This window comes from Bos indicus x Bos taurus, chromosome 6 (assembly GCF_003369695.1).
Source record: "Bos indicus x Bos taurus breed Angus x Brahman F1 hybrid chromosome 6, Bos_hybrid_MaternalHap_v2.0, whole genome shotgun sequence".
NCBI lineage: Eukaryota > Metazoa > Chordata > Mammalia > Artiodactyla > Bovidae > Bos > Bos indicus x Bos taurus.
The window spans coordinates 88,564,831-88,592,807 of NC_040081.1; the positions used below are offsets into that span (position 1 = coordinate 88,564,831).

The window sequence follows — 27,977 nt, forward strand, 5'->3', positions numbered from 1 at the left end:
TTAGCAATGCAATTATGTGACATTTATTTCTCAATTATTTTTCAAATATTCTAAAGAACACAGAAAGTGGTCTAACATCACACACAAAACCTCCAGGTCTGCGTTTGGCTGTCTAGCTTGTAATTTTTACTAGCTTTATGATCTCATATACACTACCAGGCCTTGTTATTTTGGGCCTCAGTTTCCTCATCTGTGAAAATGGAATAATAATACTTAACTAATAGAACTGTTGCAAAGATTAAATGAAATAATGTAAAGCAATAGATAGTCCTGACACACAGTTACCATTTTAATAAATTTTAACCATTTATTACCTTTAAAAAAAGGAAAATGTGCATATGCACACGCACACACATACATATCTAAGTTTTAAAACTTGAAAATAAACACAGCTGCCCATTCTAAAAGACAGCTGAGTATTGTTAAAAACCCAGTTTAATCACAGCTTATTTTGCTTACTTAGTTTACTTTGAGAAGGACATAGCACGGAAACAGACAAAGAGTAGGCTGGTCAGGTCATCAGTGCAAGTCCTGCCTAAGCAAAGCATGCCTCTTCCCTACGGCTTCATTCAGCTCTATTCCTCGTGGATCATGTTTATCTAGTTCTCTCCTGATTGCTCAGTGCTTTGGGATGAACTGAGATTATTAATCCTGTCTTATGAACATGACATGATATACCTAGAAATATAGATTTTCCTACAAACCGTTGGATGTGGAAGTGTAATGTTCAAATGCTTTTTTTCCCACTCATGGAGGATTACAGACTCCATCTTCTTTACAGGCCACCTGTAAAAAGAGAGGAAGTGCTAGAAAAATGTACTGAGTTTAGTTTGTATATATTTGCCAGTTGCCTATACGTTATAATAGTTCACTATCTCAAGTGTCTGTCTTTGCTTCAAAAAGGAACAAAGGGTGGATTGAAAGAGATAATCCCAGACTTCCCAGTGGTTCAGTGGTTAAGAATCCATCTACCAGTGCAGTGGACATGGTTTTGATCCCTAGTCCAGGGATATCCCACGTGCTGCAGAGTAACTCAGCCCACAAGCTGCAAGTGCCGAGCCTTCGTGCTGCAGTTACTGAAGCCTGTACATCCGGAGCTTCCCTATGCTCCATAGCGAGAGAAACCACAGCAATGAGAAGCCGGCGCTCCACAACAGAGGGCTGCCCCTGCTCAATGCAACTAGAGAAAGCTGATGTGCAGCAACAAAGACCCAGCATGGCCAAAAACAAATACAGTAAATAAATAACGTTTAAAGAAAGCCAATCCCTCAGAGAACAGAACTGCCGGAGAACTAAGCAGTTTAATCCCAATTCTCCATTAGTGATCTCTATCCACGGGACTGTGTAGTTTAGTAGAAAAGTAGAGGCTGAATTTTCAATCCAGATTTACTGCAGCTAAAATTGGGAAAATTATTTAATTTCAGAATGTTGAATTTTCCATTTAAAAATCAGGATCTATGACAGATACTTCAGAGAGTTATTAAAAGGATTAACAATTATTATTTGGAATAAGATATATGGTATGTAGTAGGCATCCATTGAATGATAGCTGCTACCATACAGGGACTAAACACAAGGAAGTGTGGAATTTCCATAATGATAACAAGTGAAAATAATTGCTAGCATATAACATGTACCAAGAATTATTTTGAACAGTCTTCCTATCAGTCTGCAGTTAGTCCTCATAACAGCCTTTAGAGTTGGATAATATTATCAATTTACCCAATATTAATTTATATAATATTAACTTTTCTCTGTTTTTAGATAGTGAGCATGATATGCACTCTGAAGCTCCTTGCAACTCTATTAATATCTATATTATAAAATATCTATCTTGCTCTAGCTTATGAACTCTTCAATGACAAAAAGTAGATCTTTGTATTCCCAGTTTTTTCCTGGTTTATAGTATTCTAAGGTTAAGCTATTTGCCTCTGAGATTGGGAACTAAGCACTAAGTACTGTGTTCAGCACAGAAATTAATTTCATTTAAGATTTTAGGAGCTCCAAAGGAATGAATGGGCTTCCCTGATAGCTCAGTTGGTAAAGAATCCTCCTGCAATGCAGGAGACCCTGGTAGGATTTCTATAAGCCAGGGTCAGGAAGATACGCTGGAGATGGGAAAGGCTACCCACTCCAGTATTCTTGGGCTTCACTCCTGGCTCAGCTAGTAAAGAATCCACCTGCAATGTGGGAGACCTGGGTTCCATCCCTGGGTTGGGAAAAAACCCTGGAGAAAGGAAAGGCTACCCACTCCAGTATTCTGGCTTAGAGAATTCCATGGACTATACAGTTGCAAAGAGTCAGACACAACTGAACAACTTTCACTTTCACAAAAGAATGGACTAATTGCATCTTTGTCATTCACAATACATATTTGCACATTTAAAGATCAGAGTTTTATGGTAATTGTCAAGATCATTCACCAGTTTGTATTGAGTAATAGCTCAATAGAGATGTTATCCAGGGTGGAGTGCTGTATACTGCTGCTTTTGGAGATCTGTTGCCAATTCAGTGTTTTCATCACCTTCTGCTGGGCCCACCAAGTCAACCACCATATAGTCCATTCATTTCATCTGGTAATACTCTTTGCTCAAGGCCTGTGTCCACATAATTAATGGAACCAAGTGTGGTTGGTTGGACCAGTCTTTAGACCATATAAATAACCAGGGACCAGGTTGCAATCTACAGAGTCTGGTTAAGTGGCCACAAACATGGCTGGAGTCAGATACACTGGGATTTGCTCATCAAAGAACTGCAAGCAATCAGTGGAATGCACACTAGCAAAAAGTCCTTATATTGATATATAATTCTTTTCTGCATGAGGACAGCAAAGAAAATGAATCCAAAAGAATGTTTACAGTCATTATAATAAATCTGTTTGAAATCTACAAATCTCCTTCAGAACAGTATTTCACGAAATTGAATTCAATGAATTGCCTGCAGACATTTCAGGGAAGAGTCAGGGATTAAATGACTTTTGCACAATAAATTTATTTTCTTGATGATATGAGTGCTTTTAAAATAGGACATTTACATAATTTTAACGCAGTCATATGTAAGTGGTTTGTGGTCTAGAGTATTTCACCTCCTGAGTAATCTTTTCATCAGCTTATGGAAATCCTATGGTTGTTCAGGAATATGCTTTTATATTCCAATAGGGACATGGAGAAGTTTGAAAAGCCCATAATTTCCTTTTAAATTTTACTCACCAGTAATACAAGATGATACTTATTTAAAGATGCAACTACCTATACTAATGGTTGCCATCTCCTTGGAAATAAGCATGCAATTTTTTTAAAAGAGCAATATTGATTGCTATTTGCAGGCCCTGTTAATGTTTTTATCTCTTTCTCCCTGCAGAGTTGTTTCAAGAGTCTCACATAACTTTGAAGTAAATGTTAGTCAAATATTGATCCAACACTATAATAGAAATGTTGAGGACACAGTGAGTGAGAGGTTACAAAATATCTATGATATTTATTTATATATCTATTTATATCTATGATATAAAATATCTATGTCATGTTAGAATGCTTCAAAATTAATGCATCACCCTCCTGAAAATTTCAAAAGAAGCTATGTAGGCAGTAGTACTGCAAATTCTAGAGCATCAGTTCCACCTTCTAAAGTGAATTCTCAGAGATTAGTGAATTAGTGAATGCTCAGAAATTAGACAGTGCTGAACATATGAGCAAAAGATTATGATTTATAGGACATAACTGGAGGCAAGTCAAGTTGACTGGTAAGGTTATGAGTATATTAACAAAGACAATATCATATTGAATATAAGCACCCATCTCCTGGCAATCTAAAAATACAAGTTCAGAATGCCCTGGTGGTACAGTGGATAAGAACCCACCTGCCAATGGAGGGGACACAGGTTAGATCCTTGGTCTGGGAGGATTCCACATGCTGCAGAGCGATTGGGTCCGTGCGCCACAACTACTGAAGCCCAGGCACCTACAGCCGGTGCTCGGAAACAAGAGAAGCCATCCATTGAAGAGCCAATGCACTGCAACCAAGAGGAACTCCTGCTCACTGCAACTAGAGCAAAGCCCACACACCACTGAAGACCCAGCATAGCCAAAAATAAAATAAATTTTAACATATGTTAAAAAGAAAAAAAAGCTTTGACTATTAGTAAATAGTGATGGACAGGGAAGCCTGATGTGCTGCAGTCCGTGGGGTCACAAAGTGTCAGACATGACTGAGCAACTGAATTGAACTGATTAGTAAATAAGAAGGAAAAAGGAAAATACCAAGGGAAAGCCAAAGGTAGGTTGATGACCTACCCTGGAAGGAGAGATATGTGCATCTACTTTGTGAAGAAAAGTATGGTGTAGGGTCTCAGCCAGGCAGACGTTTAAAGAGAGGTCATATATTCTGCAAAAACTTCTTTTGGAAGAATATTCATCATTGCCTCTCAATCATGTAATTATTCTTTCCTATTAAGTAAATGAACAAAAGAACTTGCATGAAATCTCTGCATGATCTATTCTATTGTTTTAGTGATTATCATTTATAGGTGCTGCTGCTGCTAAGTCATGTCAGTGGCTGTAGAGCTAATAAAACATTCTCTGTCTTGACAGGTAAATAATCATAAAGAAGCGTATAATCCTTTCTTTCTTTTCAACTGAGTAGCTTAAAAATTATTATAAAATATTTTGGAAGTTAAGAATGATGTAAAAATAATCTAGTAAATAGTTGTTCCACTTTAGGAAATAAAAAATTATACCACAGTTGAAGTCCCTGTAGATGCTCCTCGAATGCATCTCTAGGAGTTGCCCCTATTTTGAATTTAATGATGAAATGTGCAGAATCACCTGGAAGTTCTTTCTGTTGGGCAACCATGATGACCTATAAAGTCAGTAAGTAAGTGAAAGTCTTTCAGTCGTGTCCAGTGCTTTGTAACCCCATGGACTACAGAGTCCATGGAATTCTCCAGGCAGAATACTGGAGTAGGTAGCCTTTCCCTTCTCCAGGGGATCTTCCCAACTCAGGCATGGAACCTAGGTCTCCCACATTGCAGGTGAATTCTTTACCAGCTGAGCCATAAGGGAAACCCAAGAATACTGTCCCTTATCCAGCATATCTTCCTGACCCAGGAATCGAACTGAGGTTTCCTGCATTGTAAGTGGATTCTTTACCAACTGAGCTATCAGGGAAGCCCTGATGACCTATAGAACTATTTTAATAGTCAATGCTTTGGATCTGGCTATTGGCAGTAGAAAGTTTCAAAGTAAAAAATGTTCAGAGAGAATTAGGATAATGAGCTTTGACTTATTCATAGTGAAAATTTGCTAATGTTCTGATAAAACAGAGAATAGCAACTCAAAATAATAGAGAATAGCCAATCAAAAATAATTTAGTTCAAATTCCTAGATGCTTCTTTGAGATCAAGTCTGTCTCTGTCCCATTCTCCTGATCTTGTTTACAACCCTATTATTCCAACTACCCTCCGAAGGAAGAAAACATCTTAGGTTGAGAGCTGGGAGGCGTATACCTCTATTGTTTTCTAGGTCACATACGCCTCGGTGTTCCTCTGATTTCGGTCACTGCAGTGGGGAAGAGCGCCGGACAATAATCTCAGCAGCCTTGCACTGGGAACTTCCACATCAAGAGCTGGCATCTTTCTGCATTCCACTTTCACAGCTTTCACTAAGGTAGTGGGAGTGTGCCTGACTAGTGTGCAAGAACAGCTGGCCCGGAGCTGGGGGCTGAGGAGTGGGGGGAGGAAGGCAGGATAATGCCCCTGTGCCCCTGGGAGCCATCCTCAACCACTGGCTGGATGAGGAGAACTGACGGTTATCTACTCCAGACTCCAGACCTCTAAAGGAGAATATTAATCCCCCAACATTGTCTGCTTCCTGGAAACTCCAGGGAAATAGAGATCCTGTTGTCCACAGCAGCAACTCAATGAGGAATGCTTGCTTACACTGACTTTACACACTTCCCTGTTCCATTTCTCTGTTTCTTTTTTCTGGTGTCCTGAATCTCTCCACAGATGAACTACCAGGACCCAAAGCCTTGTTTAGTTTCTGATCTTAGGAAAGTAAAAACTAAGGCAGTTCTTTTAAAAAGAGAGAGAAAAAAATTTTTTAATTATTTTGTCTACAAAAATACATCTCTTTCATCCACATGTATACACTGTTATACTTACAATGGATAACCAACAAGGACCTACTGTATAGCACATGGAACTCTGCCCAGTGTTATGTGGCAGGCTGGATGGGAAGAGAGTTTGGGGCAGAATGAATACGTATACAGTTCAGCTGCTCTTCTCTGCACTTGAAACTATCACAACTTTGCAAATTGACTATATTCCAATATTAAATAAAAAGTTAAAAAAAACACATAAAGAAAAGAAACACTCTGGGAGTTCAATAGATTGTAAAATTATTTATCTTTCCATAGCCCAGTTGTCCACATTAAAGTTCCTTGGTTTGCATTCCTTTCGTCTTATGTTGTTTTCTCTTTTTGGACACAACCATCAACACCCTGCATCCTAGTTTGGTTGCAGGATGGTGATAATGCAACCCCTGATGCTCTGCCCCTCACCTCCCCTTAGTGTTATGTTGCAATGAACAGATTTGTGCCTGTGCGTGCTCAGTCACTCAATAGTGTCTGACTCTTTTGTGACCCATGGACTATAGCCCACCAGTCCCCCCTGTCCATGGGATTTCCCAGGCAAAAATACAGGAGTGGGTTGCCATTTCTTACTCCAGGGGATCTTCTTGATCCAGGGATCAAACCCACGTCTCCTGTATCTCCTGCATTGGCAGGCGGATTCTCCTGCATCTTCTGCATTGGTAGGCAGATTGTTTACCACTGAGCCACCTGGGAAGCCAAACAAAGTGAGTCACCATATTTCTGGGATACGCTTTATGCTTGCTCAAGAGGTTACAGCTCTTGTACACTTTTCCCAAGTGGCCTGATCTCAGTCCCTATGGTTAGTTGTGTTTGTTGGCAATGAATCTAAAGATCTAAATATGGTCTGCCTTTAGAAAACACTGGACTGTGAGTCAGAGACCCTTGGTTCTTTTTTATGATTCTACTTAATATGTTGAGTAACCTCCTACCCTTTCTGGGCAGTTTTTCCGTCTGTAATGGAGCCACCCAACTGTATGCCAGACTAAGAGTGACAGAGTTAGTTCTAGGAGCCTTTCAGAAGCTTAAATTAGAATTAAGCTAATTCTACTGCACCATCCTGTGTTTAAAATCAAAAGTATTTCTGTAAGTTGTTTTATTTTGATGTGGTTGGAAATATGCTCTGACTACAAAAGAAGTAAGAGTGATGTTTCATCCTTCTGTTTAGTAGTTGAATTCTGATGCAGGGTGATTATTTATAACTGAGAGAAACAAAAACATTTAAAATACTGAATAACATATTAGTTCTTTACATTATTTTCTAAACCTCATCCTGGTCAAATCAATATCATATTCCCTTCTAATAGCAAGGTTTCATTCCTTTGCATAAAACAATGCATCAATCTACAGGACACTTCTGGGAAGTGGAGCTTGGCATTTAAGAGTACTCTGTTAGAACATACGCACAAACCTCTCCCACACTAAAACTCTGTGCATGAAAATATAGGTTGCAGAAGGGAGAGGAGTGGAAGCAAGGAATTGCATGTGATGGAAAAGCTCCTTTCTTTCATTTTACTTTCAGCATGGGAGTGTATGTGTGGAGTGGGGGGGAGACATGGGTTCCATCCCTGGTGGCTGGGGGAGGAGCGGGTGGGAAGATCCGCTGGAGGAGGAAATGGCAACCCACTCCAGTATTTTTGCCTGGAGAATCCCATGGACAGAGGAGCCTAGTGGGTACAGTCCATGGGGTCACAAAAGTCAGACATGACTTAATGATTGAGCACATTTTTGTAATAGAGATGGCTTATAGTTCTGCAAATTCTCTTTAATGTTCATTGATAAAAGCTACAGCCCGTTCATTTATCTTATCATCAAGCACCATAATCAGATTAATAACTATTTTATCTGCAACACTGAAGAAGGGGTGGATATGGGGGAGGAGTGGAGGTAATTTTCATTTGGAAGGAGAGACAGGAGGCTCTGGAGAGCAGGCTCTGGTTTGCCAGAGAGCATTGATAAAGCTGTAGGTGCCAAGATGCAAGAACAAGGGAGAAGCAAAGAAGCTTGGGAATGAAGGTGGGATGGTACCAAAAAGAAAAACTGCTTAACAATCATGACTTTGCAATTTTCCTTGATGAACTCACAATGATGTGTCTAGGTTAGCACAAAGATGACAAAATTCCTCCCATCAGCTCATCCCAGTTTTCCCAGTAGAGTCTGGTCCCCGCCTAGAAAAAGACAGAAAAAGGTTAATTTAAAAAGCTGTAAAAAAGAAAAACTCTCTATATTACTATGTACTCAAACACACACATGAATGTTTGAACACATCCCCCTCTCCATATTTAATTACCAGTATATTAAAAATATTAGGATTCAAATCCTAAAATATTGATCCTTTATAATTATCATACAGTACATGAAGAAATGATTCCTGTAACATATGCCTCTCAGCTTCTGAACATCTCCTTACTATCTAGTTTGAGAGGCTATTTCAGGCTTACCTCATACTTTCCCTTTGGTTGCTGTCAAGCCTTCGTTAAAGTGCTCTGCAACTACCCCCTTATAATTCAGTGTGTGAGTATTGCTGGTGATGACATGGGACAGAGGAGGTGTCCACCATCCTCCCTTCCGCTGACACTTGCTCAAAGCAGCAGCTGCCTATCACCAAAGGTCACAATCCAGAATTCCAGACACCCATAGTGCCTGCATACATTTCTTTAGGACTCCATTATATTCCAGATTCCATTGGTTTTTGTAAATGATTTATTAAATGAATTTAAAAATAAACATATTCATATCCTCTTAGTATTGTGTCGTCTCTTCCATCCTGGATCATATCCTTTCATATTTGAATCTCCAGATTTCAGTATAGCTTTCACCACTTGGTAGATTCTTAATAAATATGTGATCAGAGGAAGGAAGAAAGGTCCATCTTATCAACATTATTAGCAATTCAGACAGAAATATTAAATGCCATAATATGCCTAAGGCCTGTAGCCAATGCCTGGCAAATAGAAGGTACACTATGAGAGCAACCAAAGGAAAAGCTGAGCTATTTCTGTAATCTGATGGTTCTGGCACATAACAGAAAATAATTATTTTGGTTTACCTCATTCTCAACATTCCCTTTGACAACATAATAAACAAGTCAAAGAAATCATGAAAAGGTGCATTTGATGCTACTCTTGTTCAGCCTCAAATCTGAACAATTTTAAAAAAGCTGTTTTAAAGGACAATGGTAAATTGAGTTTTCTGATCAAATCATTGTAAAGTAAGTGATTGTCCAGAAAGCGTGTGTAAGTACTAAATTGAAACCACAAAACCAACAGATGAATCCTAAGTAGAAAGGACAAAATCTGAAAATTATGGTTACCATGTTTACAATAAATTTATTACTGCCTGAACATTGCTGCAGTTTTACACAAACCAAAAGAATCTATAAATGAATTAATGCCTAGACTAGTTTCAGAAAATAGTTACACTTCTAGCTGTAAGAATGAATCAAAGTTTAGGATTATAACTGACTTTGATGGGAAACAGAGGGACAGATCAGTGAAGAAGCACAAAGATTTAGTATTAGTGACAAGGTTCTGGCTTTGCTGCTCACAGTGTGCATTCATGAGTGTTTTTGTTATGCTTTTCCTAATGCTTTATATTTTTCATCTTTTGTAAATATTTCTTTTTATTTATTAATTGTTGCATAATAAAATAGCATATAGTCAACATTTTGGAAACTACTAATCTAGTATATCAAGCCCTTGGTTACCTTACATGTTAAATCAAAATAATACTTATAAAATTATCATTTCAATTAGATGAAATATGCAACAGAATGCTTGGTATATGTGTGCAACATATATAACCATTTATGCTAATCTTTGTTCCAATTTTAAAATCGGTCTTTGAAGGTACACTTTAGTTTTGGTAAGTTTCAAAAGATTATGTATGAATATTGCATTTGAGTTCATCTTGAAATGCTTTAGGTGTACAAGTACATTTTTGATGAAAGTGACCATGTCTTAACTGAACAGCTTTCTCCAAAGTATAAAGAGAATATGAAACATGTGTCCTCCATATAGTATTGCAAATGCTGTTTAATGTCTTTGTCTTGATGACTGCCTGCAAGCACTAGCCATAAAGCAATTAAGAATATAATTTTAACAACTCACATAAAACATTTAGTTGGAAATCCTGGGCATATGGTGAGTCACATTTAATTATTAATTGTTATTTATCTACACTACAACTAGACTGTCTAAATTACTTTCTTACAGGATAAAGGAAAAAACTTCTGTAGATTAGTAAGTTCAACAGTTTAATCTTATTTCTGCTTATTTTCCTGAGACAAAAATCAAATACGTAGTAGAGCATGCACATCAAGTCTTTCTCGATTATTCTGAAAAGTCTATAAGCTCACTCAAGAAAATATAGTTTTCTATATTTTTATCTAAAGTGTATACTCAGACCACCTTGCTAAATTCTGGGCTGCACAATCCCTAGCAATGCTGGGCTATCTACCCTGCTGGCCCCTTGCTCTGCAAAACCAAACCAACAAACATGGAAGATGGTGCACCATTTAGAGCTGGATTTTGAAGCTGAATTCAGAATCAGTTGAGAAATACCATCGGAGATGTGTTTGGATCTTTCCATTGAAGATTAAGTTAATTCTTTCCATTATCCCATGGTATCAAGAGTGAAAGCAGCGATGGTAACCAGAAGTACTATTATGTCCTAACCATGTTCCAGGCAGGGCTTCCCTGGTGGCTCAGACAGTAGAGAATCTGCCTGCAGTGCAGGAGACCCGGTTTCAATCCCTGGGTCAGGAAGATCTCCTGAAGAAGGAAATGGCAACCGATTCCAGTATTCTTGCCTGGAGAATTCCATGGACAGAGGAGCCAGGTGGGCCACAGTTCATGGGATCACAAAGAGTTGGACATGATTGACTGACTAAACATTTTCACTTTTTCTTTCATATTCTAGGCAAAATGTTCAGCACTTTACAAGCACATGTGACCTACTTCAAATCTCATAAAAACCTCTATGAAGAAGGTTTGATTATCTTGAAGTGACTTATTCAAGCTATGCCACTACTGAATTAAACTAGAATACCAAACTTCTGACTCTTATCTATAACTTTTGAGGGTGATGGATATTTTTAACCTTTATACCACAGTAACCAGTGAATCAGTGAAGTTGCTTAGTCATGTCTGACTCTTTGTGATCCCATGGACTGTAACCTACCAGGCTCCTCCATCCATGGAATTTTCCAGGCAAGAGTACTGGAGTGGGTTGCCATTTCCTTCTCCAGGGATCAAGCCTAGGTCTCCCTCATTGCAGGCAGACGCTTTACTGTCTGAGCCACCATGGAAGCCCAAAGTAGTTCTTAAATGGTCACTGTATTAATTATTTTACAATTTATTCAAATATCTACCAGTTGCAATCAATTGCCAAGCATTTCTCCTAGAATTACATTATCTAGCCTGGAAAGCATTTTTCACTGTCTTGAAGGAAGTCTTTGAGGCTCCATCTTAAGACCTTAAGGAAATAAGAGAAAGAAATAATGAATTAGTCATGATCTTATAAAACCTTTAATCTGTGGTTTTCCTGACAGGATCTTACATGATTTATAATTTATAGCTTTTCTCTGTGTTTCAGGTAGAAGAAAATAAAGAGGAAAGGGTTCTGAAATGGCTTTGCAAGTATTTTTGGTAAAAACCAAAAAATTAATAATTGCTAACTAACCAACTAATAAAAGAGGAAAAAAGTAAAGATTAGAGATTTTCTCATCCAAGCAGGCTAGGCCATGCACTATTTGAAGTGTTCAATGTCAAGTATAATTCATTAACCACTTTTATTGAGACTAACCTTGAAGAAAAATATATAGACACATTTAATAGCCTTCTTGACCATTTCAAACATATGAGGCTTGCTTTTCTATCTTCTTCCAACCAGTGGGCAATTGATTATTAAGGAGACCACCTACACTTTCAATTATTATTATTACCATAAATTTTGCTGTAGTAAATTCTTACTGTTTGATTCATTTTCTATGACTACAGAGCCCTGAAGGGATATGGATTTGGGGCCACCTTGTGACGGATTTAGAAAAGTCCTGGAGGCTGGCCCCAAGGGTCAGAAATTTTATTTCAGTTACTAAATTGTTACCTTTCAACAAATATATTTTGCAAAGGGGTTCCATATGGTAATGGCTGATTTTTACTAATGAAAGAATGATTACCAGTGTTAGACTAAGTTGACTTGTTTTTATGTCCCAGCCACTGCCATAAACATATATATATTAACATAGTAAATCATTTTATGCTCACAAGAATCCTATGAAGTAAATGCCATCATATTGCCACTTTACAGATGAGGCAGCCAAGGTTTAGAAGGAATAAATAATTTGTCTAAGTTCCTGCAGAGAGCAAGTGAGGTCTTAAGAAGCCTCAAAATATTCTGGCTGAAGATATGAAAAAAAAAGCTGTTCTATGTGAAAGTGAAAAATGACATGAAGTAAATCATCGTTTAGGAACATTTTAAAGCTTCGAATTGTATGTTATTAGGATATTTTGGATTAGAGACTCTGTATTTATAAATGCACAAAATAACATAAAAAGGCAATAATCCTGGAAGAAAACCAAAAAACTGATAATATTATGAATAAACTCAGCAGTATAGAAATTACAAAGCATAAATAATGACATGCCTGGTACTTATTCCCCTATGATCTATTTTTGATCTTTCAGTCATGTTAAAAGATAATTTGTGTGTGTGTATGTGTGTGTGTGAAACTAAGGAGCACATATTTTTCAAGCTAAAATTAGTGCTAAATACTCTTGAATTGTATTTACAGTGTGCTGGAATTTTCACTGAATTATGCATCCTATATTTTTCCTTCAGGGATCACAGACAACATCCTCAAAAGTAGAAACACTACTTTCTCCCTATGTTGTTTGGATTTCCTATCTCCATTGTTGGCGTAGACATGGGGTTCCATAACCCGATCCCCACTTCATGGAAGAACTTTGCTGTCTGGGGGCAGGGAGCTGCTTTGACCAAGATCATGGCCTTCCTGGGTCAGCCTGCATTCAGTGGCTCAGTGAGAGTACAAAGTTGGGTCATCTCATCTCCAGGTGGGGTGACATTATTTGCTCTGGGCTAAGTCTATGTCAGAGAAGGCAATGGCACCCCACTCCAGTACTCTTGCTTGGGAAATCCCATGGACGGAGGAGCCTGGTAGGCTGCAGTCCGTGGGATCTCTAAGAGTCGGACACGACTGAGCGACTTCACTTTCACTTTTCACTTTCCTGCATTGGAGAAGAAAATGGCAACCCACTCCAGTGTTCTTGCCTGGAGAATCCCAGGGACGGGGGAGCCCGGTGGGCTGCCATCTATGGGGTCGCACAGAGTAGGACACGACTGAAGCGACTTAGCAGCAGCAGCAGCAAGTCTATGTAGGGCTTTCAGAACAATTCAACTGTTTTCTTCTGTCCAATTCTGCTCCTTCCCCCTTTTTTCTTAGGTTTTGATCCTTAATGTATGTCTTAGACTCCAAAATCATCTTGGAATTTGTCTCCTGTTTTTTTTAATTGTGATAAAAAGCACATGACATCAGTTTTACTCCCTTAACACGCTTGAGTGTACAGTACAGTAGTGTTAACTACATGCACTTTGTTGTTAATAGACATCGAGACTTTTTCATAAATATCTGCTTCCTGAGAAGTTAATCCGTGACCACACTTTCTCTAATGATCTAAATCTTTTCAGGATGTTTTGAAGTGTAGTTCTTCTTTCTTGGTAATATCCTAAACAGGTTTGCAATATGAAATTGTGAGACTGAAAGATGGCGGAAACCACATAATGTAGAGTATCTGTAATGATCACATCTCTTTAAAATGGGGTCTGTGAATGTTTGCCATGCACCTTGAAGATTGTGTTTTTCCTTTCTCTAGCCTGCATAAGAAGTGGATAAAAATTGGAAGACTTTCTCCTGGGAAGTTTTAAGAAGACAGTGAAAGGTAATTATTTTTATTGAAAGGCCAAAACAATGGTGCAGGTATCTAACAAAGTTTTTGACTCAAAGTTTTCAGTCCTGAGCATCCTATTTGGGATTTTAGAGTTTACTCAAAGTTGATGTCACATCGAAATTATTTTTATTGAGAGGCCAAAACAATGGTGCAGGTATCTAACAAAGTTTTTGACTCAAAGTTTTCAGTCCTGAGCATCCTATTTGGGATTTTAGAGTTTACTCAAAGTTGATGTCACATCGAAACTTTGTACTTTGGTGACTCTACCGAAGTACCAATGTGCTTTGGTAACACTACAATAGGTTAGCCTCTTGTAGTGGTTTTCAGTCCTGTTGCAGTAATTTAAAGGTGGCTAAGAATTTTTTTGCTACTTCTTCCATTGAGAGGCAGAATGTAATTACCCTCCTCTGAATCTGAGTTGACATCGGTGACTTCCTTGACAAATAGGATGTGACACAAGTGATACGGCATGACTTATGAGCTAGATCTTGCAGCTTCCCCTTAATCCATAGGACCACTCTTCTTAGGAGTCTCTGAGCAGACTAGTGTTTTCCTCAGGACTTGAGAGGTAGGGTTAGGGGGACAGATGAGGAATGAGGAAACTTTTGAGGGCTTAATTACTAAGATGAATGTTTTTGATGATGAAACAATCTGGTGAGGATTTTGTAAACATATATGTATACCAAAGACCATAAAGTTGTTCATTTCAAATATGTAGTTTTTGTAGGAAAAGTATGCTTCATTAAAGTTGCAAAGAGAGATGGAAATTGGTTATCTCAAAGAATTTCCTCAGGTGCCAGAAAGTCTGGCCCAGAGGACTCATAGCTGGGAAAAAATGTCAACTGAATTTCACAATAGAATGAAGCTGGCAAAGGCAACATAACTATTCCTCACTGGATAGGAACACCACAGATTGCATCACTGATCCCCTGAACTCCTAAAACAATGATTGCTCTAATGAAAGTGTTTCTGGTGCTGCATCTGAAAAGAGAGGCACCTGCTTCTTCTGCTACCACCCATAGCCAGAGTTACATTAGCTCTTCCGGGTGAGTTTCAACACAGATCATCTTCTTAGGTACTAAACCCTATTGGGAGTCCTCAGATCAGCCCAGAAGCATCTATTAAAGTTCATTAAAAATACATTTGAATCGGTTCTAATGAGGTAGATGAAACTGGAGCCTATTATACAGAGTGAAATAAGCCTGAAATACCAATACAGTATACTAACGCATATATATGGAATTTAGAAACATGGTAATGATAACCCTGTATGCGAGACAGCAAAGGAGACACAGATGTATAGAACAGTCTTTTGGACTCCGTGGGAGAGGGAGAGGGTGGGATGATTTGGGAGAATGGCATTGAAACATGTATAATATCATATATGAAATGAATTGCCAGTCCAGGTTCGATGCAGGATACTGGATTCTTGGGGCTGGTGCACTGGGATGACCCAGAGGGATGGTACGGGGAGGGAGGTGGGAGTGGGGTTCAGGATGGGGAGCACATGTACACCCATGGTGGATTCATGTTGATGTATGGCAAAACCAATACAATATTGTAAAGTAATTAGCCTCCAATTAAAATGAATAAATTTATATTTTAAAAAAAGAAAAAAAATCTTTTTGAGGAGGAAAATGTGGTTTTTTTCTTCCTTTCAACAGGTTTTGGTACCTAGTCTTACCATCTCACAATCTCACTATGAAACCAGGGCTTCACAACAAGCTAAACAGTTCATAACAGGGTTTGGCAAACAAATACTTAACAACCAACCTTTGTTGACCAATAAAAGTATAGAAATCCACTGTCAGTCAAGTTTTTCCTGGGACTCTTTTTTACTATGACAACTCGAAATGTATATATGATGAGATTTCAAAGTAATTGTGTTGGTCAACTTTTCTTTAATAGAGGTTCTTAGACCATTGGTCTCTACCAAAAATAATTATCCAAAATTGTTTAATAGACTTCAGTTACTCAACATTACCATTACTTGCTTCCCTTTCATATATCCATTATACTTTTCATCTACAGAGTATACCTAAACCCTAGCACAAATCTTCCCCTCTAGTATATCCTTCTATTTGCTGATTACTTGAGCTTCTCCTAAATAAAAGCTTTTTAGATCCAAATCATGGGGTTTTCTATGACACCCAGGAGAGAAAAGGAGTATGCTTTATTTTTCCCCCATCTCTCCCTTCTATTGAGATAGTTTGCATTAGCATGCTATGGCACTAATATACCTGTACTTTAAAGAGAGTAAAAATAGTCTTGTCAATGTACCTTCTTCTACTGTAAATTTTAGATCTGTATGACCAGAGTCACCAGATCTCTTTCTTTAATTCTATAGACTATTCAAGGAATTTTATCTTGTCAATAATACACCTTGTTTTGGGGACCTCAGAAGTTATAACATGTACATTATCACACAGTTGCAAATTCTAGCTTCTAGATTCAGGATAATACAATCTTTTTAAAAGTACTTTGAAAGTAAGCATTCATAGATGTCAACTTCTTACCACCTTAGACAGTTCCCATGAAGCCCAGGACCCCTCATTCTCTGTCAAATATATCTTGTCTATGTATCCAGATGATCTGTTGCTGGTAGAAAGTAATTTAGAAAGCTACTTAATCATCTGCAAAGTGGTTATATGAATTTAAATTTCTCTTTGGGCAATGTATGTGTTCACCTTTTTCCAGATACTAATGCTCAGAGTTGTTTGATATATTGTTTCTTAGTACCACATTGTGGTCTAATTTGCATTTCTGTTAGGCAGAAAGCATTAGCATCTCCTCACTTAAATTTATTCTCCCACATTTTGTAATAGATGGTCTTTTTCTTCTTGCTTTAATTAATTGAATAAGCTGAAAACTCATTGTGGAAAAACAAAATTTTTATCATGTTTTAAATTGATGTTCCACATTTCAGATGCACCTAAATTATCTCTGACTTTACTAGGTCTTAATAGGAATAATTTTCAATCTGCTCCACCTCTTTTCAGAGTTTTCAATCTTTCTCCTAACTATTGCACCAGACTACTCTCATCAACTCTTATGTGCCTGTAAGTCTGTAGACATATAAGAATACCTAAATTTTTATCCAGCCTTGAGCCTCCTAGCTATGTAACCACAAGCATATCACTTAACTTCTCTGTGCCTTGGTTTCCTCATCTGTGAAATTTTAAAATGACACTACCTATTTTGAGTTATTATGAGGATTGCACATATGCAGACAAGATATAGAACAATGATAATTAGACAAAAGTACATAATACACAAAGAGCATTCCAACTTCTTCTACTCATTCTCTTGCTTGTTTGCCTTATGTTTTTAGCAGTTTATTGACAGATTCAAAGGTGGTTTAAAATAATATTTAATACAGCTTTGAAAATTATCTTTAGGAGTCAATCTAGCTACCTATTCCGTTTGATGGAAACAGAAGTCTATAGATTTATGTTTCAAGACCATGGTTGTGTGCCTTATTTCCTCACAGTACGGCTTTATTCACTCTTATAATCCTGGAAAAAAGTTCATTTCTCATCAGGATATGGAAAGCGTTTATGAAGAAAAGCATTTTGGCTTCTGAAAGCAATTATTAAAATAGATATTCCTCTTATTGTCTACTGCCAACTCACTTGTCAAGACAGTCTTTTACCTGGGAGAAAATGGATAATAATCAGACCCTCTCTTAATGCTAATAATCACTGCAATCGGACAGTATGGCTAGCTTTGGATGCACTGTAGATTCAAAATTAAGAGAAACTGGACCTAAGGAAGAAGAAGCCATTTGTTTGAAGCCCAGTTGTTAGCAGAAGTCACATGTTTAATTTTCATCAGGAGGCTCTTTAGTCGTTCTTCACTTTCTGCCATAAGGGTGGTGTCATCCGCATATCTGAAGTCATAAATATTTCTCCAGGCAATCTTGATTCTAATTTGTGCTTCCTCCAGTCCAGCATTTCTCATGATGCACTCTACATATAAGTTAAATAATCAGGGTGACAATATACAGCCTTGAAGTACTCCTTTCCCGATTTGGAACCAGTCTGTCATTCCATATCCAGTTCTAACTGTTGCTTCCTGACCTGCATACAAGTTTCTCAAGAGGCAGGTCAGGTGGTCTAGTATTCCCAACTCTTTCAGAATTTTCCACAGTTTATTGTGATCCACTCAGTCAAAGGCTTTGGCATAGTCAATAAAGCAGAAATAGATGTTTTTCTGGAACTCTCTTGTTCACTGAGAAAAAGAGAGAAAAAACTCTCTTTTTCACTGATCCAACGGATGTTGGCAATTTGATCTCTGGTTCCTCTGCCTTCTCTAAATCCAGCTTGAGCATCTGGAAGTTCACGGTTAATGGTTCGTGGTATTGCTGAAGCCTGGCTTGGAGAATTCTGAGCATTACTTTACCAGAGTAAGAGATGAGTGCAATTGTGCGGTAGTTTAAGCATTCTTTGGCATTGCTTTGGGATTGGAATGAAAACTGACCTTTTCCAGTCCTGTGGCCACTGCTTAATTTTTCAAATTTGCTGGCGTATTGAGTCCAGCACTTTCACAGCATCATCTTTTAGGATTTGAAATAGCTCCACTGGAATTCCATCACCTCCACTAGCTTTGTTCATAGTGATGCTTCCTAAGGCCCACTTGACTTCACACTCCAGGATGTCTGGCTCTAGATGAGTGATCACACCATCGTGCTTATCTGGGTCATGAAGATCTTTTTTATACAGTTTGTCTGGGTCATGAAGACCTTTTTTATATAGTTTGTCTATTTTCCAGGCAAGAAGTGGGTTGCCATGCCCTCCTCAGGGGGATCTTCTCAACCAAGGAATTGAATCTGAGTCTCCTGCACTGACAGCCAGATTCTTTACCACTGAGCCACCTCTTCTTAATATCTTCTGCTTCTGTTAGGTCCATACCATTTCTGTCCTTTATCGAGCCCATCTTTGCATGAAATGTTCCCTTGGTAGCTCTAATTTTCTTAAAGAGATCTCTAGTCTTTCCCATTCTGTTGTTTTCCTCTATTTCTTTGCATTGATTGCTGAGGAAGGCTTTCTTATCTCTTCTTGCTATTCTTTGGAACTCTGCCTTCAAATGGGTATATCTTTCCTTTTCTCCTTTGCTTTTCACTTCTCTTCTTCTCACAGCTATTTGTAAGGCCTCCTCAGGCACCTATTTTGCTTTTTTGCATTTCTTTTTCTTGGGGAAGGTCTTGATCCCAGTCTCCTGTACAATGACAACCTATGGTACAAAGTAAATCATTCTGACTAATAAACAATGACACTGAATATAATGTCAGGTAAATCCTTGCTATTTTGTTGTTCAATATAATGAAATTATAGCAATTTTGCTCTAACACTAGTCTCATGGTTCAAGAATAATGAGTAAACATGAAAGCAATATAAGCAGGGTGCTGCCAGCAGAAAAGATGAGAGTGGAAGCATCAAATGCCAGAGTTCGATCCCTGCATTGGAAAGATCCTCTGGGGAAGGCAATGGCAAGCCATTCCAGTGTTCTTGTCTGGAGAATCTCATGGAGAGAGGAGCCTGGCAGGCCATAGTCCACAGGGTCTCACAGAGTCAGACATGACTGAAGTGACTTAGCACGCACAGGCCATTATAGTATTCTCTTAATATTTTTACCTTATAATTGTGTGAACATTTAGTTAATCTATCTATGTACATATGTTTTATTATATTTGAACTAGATTACATTTGAAAATATTATTTTATTTGACTATTTTAAAAGTTATAGGAATTTTACATGTCCTTAAATTCTCTTGGTGATAGGAAATGGCATAATTTTACCCACTTTAGAAATTAAGAAGAAACTAAACACAAAGGTTAGTTTCCAGCCTTGCATAGTATTCAAAGCTACTGTCTCAAGACTGGTTGTCCCAAAAGCTATCACTCAGTTGTGAATTCAAGTTTCAGTAGTTTATTTTGGAAGTGATTCCAGTGAACAAAGTGGGTGAAGTGGAGACAATAGTGAATAAAAAAAAGGTAATCAATGAAGTGTAATTTATAGTTATGGGTTAATTGGAGCTTCACTACCTGTGTGTGTGATAAATCACTTCAGTCCGACTCTTTGCAACCCCATGAACTGCAGCCCACCAGACTCTTCTGTCCAAGGAATTTTCAAAAGAGACACGTGTACCCCAGTGTTCATCGCAGCACTGTTTATAATAGCCAGGACATGGAAGCAACCTAGATGTCCATCAGCAGATGAATGGATAAGAAAGATATGGTACATATACACAATGGAGTATTACTCAGCCATTAAAAAGAATACATTTGAATCAGTTCTAATGAGATGGATGAAACTGGAGCCTATTATACAGAGTGAAGTAAGCCAGAAGGACAAACACCAATACAGTATACTAATGCATACATATGGAATTTAGAAAGATGGTAACAATAACCCAGTGTACAAGACAGCAAAAGAGACACTGATGTATAGAACAGTCTTATGGACTCTGTGGGAGAGGGAGAGGGTGGGAAGATTTGGGAGAATGGCATTGAAACATGTAAAATATCATGTAAGAAACGAGTTGCCAGTCCAGGTTCGATGCACGATACTGGATGCTTAGGGCTAGTGCACTGGGACGACCCAGAGGGATGGTATGGGGAGGGAGGAGGGAGGAGGGTTCAGGATGGGGAACACATGTATACCTGTGGCAGATTCATTTTGATATTTGGCAAAACTAATACAATTATGTAAAGTTTAAAAATAAAATAAAATAATAAAAAAAAAAAGAAAACAAAAATCTAAAAGGAACACAAAGAAAAAAAAAAAAAGAAGAAGTAGGTTGCCATGCCCTCCTCAAGGGGATCTTCTCAACCAAGAAATTGAACCTGAGTCTCCTGCACTGGCAGGCAGATTTTTACCACTGAGTCACCTGGGAATCCCAGAGCTTTCCTGGAAACCATGTAAAACATGCTTTGGAGTTATCCACCTGAGGGGCAAGGGAGTTGAGCTATTTACATGCTACTCTGGTGAGTCAATATGCCAGCAAATTTGGAAAACTCAGCAGTGGCCACAGGACTGGAAAAGGTCAGTTTTCATTTCAATCCCAAAGAAAGGCAATGCCAAAGAATGCTCAAACTACCACACAAATGCACTCATCTCACACGCTAGTAAAGTAATGCTCAAAATTCTCCAGGCCAGGCTTCAGCAATATGTGAACCGTGAACTTCCTGATGTTCAAGCTGGTTTTAGAAAAGGCAGAGGAACCAGAGATCAAATTGCCAACATCTGATGGATCATGGAAAAAGCAAGAGAGGTCCAGTAAAACATCTATTTCTGCTTTATTGACTATGCCAAAGCCTTTGACTGTGTGGATCACAATAAACTGTGGAAAATTCTTCAAGAGATGGGAATACCAGACTACCTGATCTGCCTCTTGAGAAATTTGTATGCAGGTCAGGAAGCAACAGTTAGAACCGGACATGGAACAACAAGCTGGTTCCAAATAGGAAAAGGAGTTTGTCAAGGCTGTATATTGTCATCCTGTTTATTTAACTTATATGCAGAGTACATCATGAGAAACGCTAGACTGGAAGAAACACAAGCTGGAATCAAGATTGCCGGGAGAAATATCAATAACCTCAGATATGCAGATGACACCACCCTTATGGCAGAAAGTGAAGAGGAACTCAAAAGCCTTTTGATGAAAGTGAAAGTGGAGAGTGAAAAAGTGGGCTTAAAGCTCAACATTCAGAAAACAAAGATCATGGCATCCGGTCCCACCACTTCATGGGAAATAGATGGGGAAACAGTGGAAACAGTGTCAGACTTTATTTTTCTGGGCTCCAAAATCACTGCAGATGGTGACTGCAGCCATGAAATTAAAAGACGCTTACCCCTTGGAAGGAAAGTTATGACCAAAAAAGGTGTGTCTGGTCAAGGCTATGGTTTTTCCAGTGGTCATGTATGGATATGAGAGTTGGACTGTGAAGAAGGATGAGCGCTGAAGAATTGATGCTTTTGAACTGTGGTGTTGGAAAAGACTCTTGAGAGTCCCTTGGACTGCAAGGAGATCCAACCAGTCCATTCTGAAGGAGATCAGCCCTGGGATTTCTTTGGAAGGAATGATGCTGAAGCTGAAACTCCAGTACTTTGGCCACCTCATGTGAAGAGTTGACTCCTTGGAAAAGACTCTGATGCTGGGAGGGATTGGGGGCAGGAGGAGAACGGGACGACAGAGGATGAGATGGCTGGATGGCATCACTGACTCAATAGACGTGAGTCTGAGTGAACTCCGGGAGTAGGTGATGGACAGGGAGGCCTGGCGTGCTGCGATTCATGGGGTCACAAAGGGTCGGACATGACTGAGGGACTGATCTGATCTGATCTGGTGAGTCATTACCACACCACCTGACCTGCCTCTTGAGAAATCTGTTTGCAGGTCAGGAAGCAACAGTTAGAACTGGACATGGAACAACAGACTGGTTCCAAATAGGAAAAGGAGTACATCAAGGCTGTATATTATCACACTGCTCATTTAACTTATATGCAGAGTACATCATGAGAAACACTAGGCTGGAGGAAGCACAAGCTGGAATCAAGGTTGCTGGGAGAAATGTCAATCTGCATATCAACTCAGATATGCAGATGACACCACCCTTATGGCAGAAAGTGAAGAAGAATTAAAGAGCCTCTTGATGAAAGTGAAAGAGGAGAGTGGAAAAAGTTGGCTTAAAGCTCAACATTCAGAAAACTAAGATCATGGAATTTGGTCCCATCACTTCATGGCAAATAGATGGGGAAACAGTTGCTGACTTTATTTTTCTGGGCTCCAAAATCACTGCAAATGGTGATTGCAGCCATGAATGAAAAGACACTTTCTCCTTGGAAGGAAAGTTATGACCAACCTAGATAGCATATTCAAAAACAGAGACATTACTTTGCCAACAAAGGTTCATCTAGTCAAGGCTATGATTTTTCCAGTAGCCATGTATAGATGTGAGAGTTGGACTGTGAAGAAAGCTGAGTGCCGAAGGATTGATGCTTTTGAACTGTGGTGTTGGAGAAGACTCTTGAGAGTCCCTTGGACTGCAAGGAGATCCAACCAGCCTATCCTAAAGGAGATCAGTCCTGGGTGTTCATTGGAGGGACTGATGTTGAAGCTGAAACTCCAATACTTTGGCCACCTGATGTGGAGAGCTGACTCACTTGAAAAGACCCTGATGCTGGGAAAGACTGAGGGCAGGAGGTGAAGGGGACAACAGAGGATGAGAGAGTTGGATGGCATCACCGACACAATGGATATGGGTTTGGGTGGACTCTGGGAGTTGGTAATGGACAGGGAGGCCTGGCGTGCTACAGTTCATGGATCGAAAAGAGTCAGACATGACTGAGCAACTGAACTGAACTGAACTGAACTGGTGAGTCATTAAAGGTTGCTTCCAGGCCTATTAATTACCCAGTATTTCCAGTCTTCTGTTCTGCTGGTGTAGTGGATTGATGGCCAGAGGGCCCTGAAAGACTAAATACAGTGAGTAGTAAGGATAGGGTGGTATGGGTGCCAATCTGGCTAGAACTCTGATTTTATTTAGTTGAAGTTAGCACATCTACTGAGAAGTTTTTGGAAATAATGGAAAAATTATCCTTTTTTATCGTTTATTTTTCTCATCCTTCAAAGCTGTTGATAACATTGAATTCAGTTCAGTTCAGTCGCTCAATCATGTCCGACTCTTTGCGACCCCATGAATTGAAGCACGCCAGGCCTCCCTGTCCATCACCAACTCCTGGAGTTCACTCAGACTCACGTCCATCGAGTTGATGATGCCATCCAGCTATCTCATCCTCTGTCGTCCCCTTCTCCTCCTGCCCCCAACCCCTCCCAGTATCAGAGTCTTTTCCAATGAGTCAACTCTTCGAATGAGGTGGCCAAAGTACTGGAGTTTCAGCTTTAGCATCATTCCTTCCAAAGAAATCCCAGGGCTGATCTCCTTCAGAATGGACTGGTTGGATCTCCTTGCAGTCCAAGGGACTCTCAAGAGTCTTCTCCAACACCACAGTTCAAAAGCATCAATTCTTTGGCACTCAGCATTGAATTAGGTAAGAGCAAAGAAACTTTTTCATTGTGCCTTTTTTTTTTTTGAGAAATTAATAGTATTAAGTTTACTGTTTTACTCTACATTTTCAGTAATTAAAAAAGCGAAATTGCTTTTGCTGTTTTTTTCTTTCACTGAAGAGGCAAACAAATGAAAAAGTAATCATTTAAGCAGCAGCAACAGAAAAGGTGGCAGGTTGGAGTTAGTAATATTCCATCAGGTAATTGAGGAGCTGAGTTTTCTGAGTTTTCCTTAGTAGTTCCATGATAAATGAAAATTTTAATTGCGAAAAATCAAACCAACTTTTCTCAAAACTATCTGTATAACTACTGTCTGCACCCACTTTTTCTAAAGTCTCAGGAGAGGTCTCTTGGTGAATGAGCTAAAAAAAAAAAAATTGGGAGATGCTTTGCTGCTGCTGCTGCTAAGTTGCTTCAGTCGTGTCTGACTCTGTGTGACCCCAGAGATGGCAGCCCACGAGGCCCCCCACTGTCCCTGGGATTCTCCAGGCAAGAACACTGGAGTGGGTTGCCATTTCCTTTTCCAATGCATGAAAGTGAAAAGTGAAAGTGAAGTCGCTCAGTTGTGTCCGGCTCTTCACGACCCCATGGACTGCAGCCTACCAGGTTCCTCTGTCCATGGGATTTTCCAAGCAAGAGTACTGGAGTGGGGTGTCATCGCCTTCTCCGGGGAGATGCTTTATTTACCTGTTTTTAGGTATTCTTTGGCATTGAAATCATGGTCCTTTGAGTTCAGTGGTTAATTGAAATGGTCCCAACAGGATTTCTTCACAATTTTCCAGTAACCACGGCAGCACTTCACTTATGTTGCCAAAGGCCATTGGACCCAGAAGTCACAGTAAAGGGAATTCCTGGGTAATCTGGAGGCAGGTTGCTAAAGTTAACCAGGATGAACCAAGAGTTGCTTTAATCACTACTGTTGTTCAGTCATTCATGTCCCACTCTTTGTGACCCCATGGACTGTAGCCTGCCAGGCTCCTCTGTCCATGGGGACTTCCAGGCAAGAATACTGGAGTGAGTTGCCATTTCCTTCTCCAGAGGATCTTCCCAACTCAAGGATTGAACCTGTGTCTTTAGCAATTCTCCTGCATTCTTTACTGCTGAGTAACCAGGGAAGCCATAACATTCCCATTTAAACTTATTATTTCAGAAACTCTGTCCTGCTTCTCTAATTACTTTAAAGGATTAAAGTTAGCCAGCTCCCCAGGCGGTGATTCAGAATCTGTTTATATCAAGTAAGTGGAATTACTGCTCTAGGATTTGGAAGCTAGGGAACACGAGCCAAAACCAAACAGACATCTGCACCACATTAAGTTTCATAAAGACAGAGATATTTCTTATTTTTGTTTACCACTGAACACCCAGAACCCTGTTACTCTTCATTGGCAGATGCAAAATAACTCAGCACTTTTAAAAGCAATTACATGATTTCTAAACTTTTACAGTGTAATCTATTCTGAACCATTCTTCATTATTTGACACATTTTAAATGGAAAGGAATGGAACATGTTATCATCCACTGGCACTGAAGCAGTGCGCTCAGACTTGGCACAATGGAAGCAGTGAAAATAATAAAGGAATAGGCACTGGTTTCATTAAAAGGAAGAACTCTGCTGCATCTCTTTAAACTCTAACATGATGAGTTAAGGATCACACACACACAAAAGTCTTAATTTTAAGAAGAAGATTGCTGCAAATAAGACTACTTTTTGGGTATCCTTTGACTTCCATTGGTGGCTCAGAGGGTAAAATGTCTGTCTACAATGCGGGAGACCTGGGTTCGATCCCTGGAGAAGGAAATGGCAACCCATTCCAGTATTCTTGCCTGGAAAATCCCGTGGATGGAGAAGTCTGGTAGGCTACAGTCCATGGGGTCTCAAAGAGTCGGACACGACTGAGCAACTTCACTTTTACTTTGACTTCCATTTGCTTTCTTTCAGGGAGGTCTGGAGTGCTGGAGTTCATGGGGTCGCAAAGAGTCAGACATGACTGAGCAACTGAACTGAACTGAAAATGTTTTTGCTGACTGCTTTGAGTAACTTTCTATGTGAAGACTAATATTTATAGTTTTTAAAATTAATGTTGAACCTCCATATGACACTTTTCTTTCCACTTGATTTTGCAGAATCCTTTGTGAAACCATAGTGATATTTCCAAGAGGTCAGCTATAATAACATCAACAAATAAACCATCTTTAGAAAGAATAGAAACTTATGTCTATTTCACAGAGATGTGTTTTTAAAAAATTATTTAATGCTAATGAAAGATGAAAGAAAAAATTCAAGTGCAGAAACCACATGTTAAAAACAAGATGTTACTTGCTGTAGAACAGATTCTCAGAAGGGTCTAGGATCCCTCATGGGGTCTTCAAAACAGATAGGAAATGATTATTGTCTGAATCTTCATCAACAGAATGATAATTAAAACATATGGGTTACCTAGCTCAATGTTAATGAACAATATTTATCAACTCTGGATCCCAAGGAATATAATACAAATTGTAACTGGGTTTGGGTACATATGTATTTATATATAGTGACAGTAGTAATGTTAGTCGCTCAGTTGTGTCCAACTCTTTGTGATGCTATGCACTGTAGCCCACCAGGCTCCTCTGTCCGTGGGCTTCTCCAGGCAAGAATACTGGAGTGGGTTGCCGTTCCTTTCTCCAGAGGATCTTCCTGACCCAGGAATTGAACCCAGATCTTCTGCATTGCAGGCAGATTCTTTACCATCTGAGCTATAGGGAAGTCCCATACACTGGTCTATAAAATTCAACTTATATTCAGACATGCAAATAAATGTGTTATAAAACAAGATTTTATTTTTAGCAACCAAATGTTTATACCAATCCAAATATCACAACTTCCTTAGAGGAATAGAGATAGAGCCTAAATAATTCAAACTCTGATTCAATCACAGCTGACTTATGCATGTAGCATAATAGACGCAGTGCCTAGGCACCACAATAATTTTAGAGGCCTGTGAAAATATTTCAATTTCTTTTAAAATCAAAAGAAAACATACATCTTTAGAGCCAAAGAAAGTGTTAGTAAAGGTAAAGTTGTCCAAGGACTCTGGAAGTCATTTTTCATCCTTGTTCACATTAAATGAAATTTTTATTGTTTTGAAAATAAATGTTTGTTCTTAAAGCATTTTGTTCTCAAAGCCTTACTTTCTGAGGATCATAATTAGATAAAAGAAAGCTCTAGTAATCAGAAGTATGTACCTACCTTTGCCTGATGCTACAGAGAGCATGAAACTGCCAAGAAAGCAAAAGAGCAATGGTCAGCTTGGAAGTCATGTTTACCCTGGATCCTCTCTTTGCAGGTTTCTGCAGCCCCAGACACCATTTGCTTGACTGTCTCTGAAGACTTGTGTTGGCTGGGGTGCTCCTGAGGCTTTTTATATTATTGCAACACTAAAGGTACATGGGTTCTCATCAGGTACTACATTACTGGAAATTACACAAAATCCAGTCTGTCTCCCTGCACTTTGAAACTAACCTTGAGAGAGGCAAACACTCGTAGGTCTCCACAAATTTTCCACATGCTTAAAGTTTAATTGATTTGGTATAAGAACTATTTTGTTTAATGTCCAGGTCTTTCTCTGTTAGGGCTGCTGTATCAAAAATAGCATATAGGCTTGTGGCTTAAACAAGAATCACTTATTTCTCAGAGTTCTGAAGACAAAGAATTCCAGGATCAAGGAGCCAGCAGATTAGGTGTCTGGTAAGAACCCATTTCCTGGTTGTAAGCAGCCTTCTTCTCACTGTGTCTTCCTAAGGCAAGGAAGGG

The 27,977-nt window shown here is 39.0% G+C and overlaps 1 long non-coding RNA gene across 6 annotated transcripts; it reads right to left on the reverse strand.

The window, feature by feature from the left end:
- On the reverse strand, nt 1-27,634 carry LOC113894384. Of its 6 annotated transcripts, none has more exons than XR_003511557.1 (5): nt 27,414-27,634; nt 24,871-25,043; nt 11,519-11,622; nt 8,232-8,315; nt 1-786 (listed from the first exon to the last, which is right to left on the reverse strand). It is a non-coding gene; the product is annotated as an uncharacterized LOC113894384 (long non-coding RNA). The 6 variants fall into 6 exon arrangements; XR_003511556.1 differs by having other exon boundaries at nt 11,558-11,622; nt 24,871-25,057; nt 27,414-27,632; XR_003511555.1 differs by having other exon boundaries at nt 11,558-11,622; nt 27,414-27,629.
- Nucleotides 27,635-27,977: the final 343 nt, after the last annotated feature.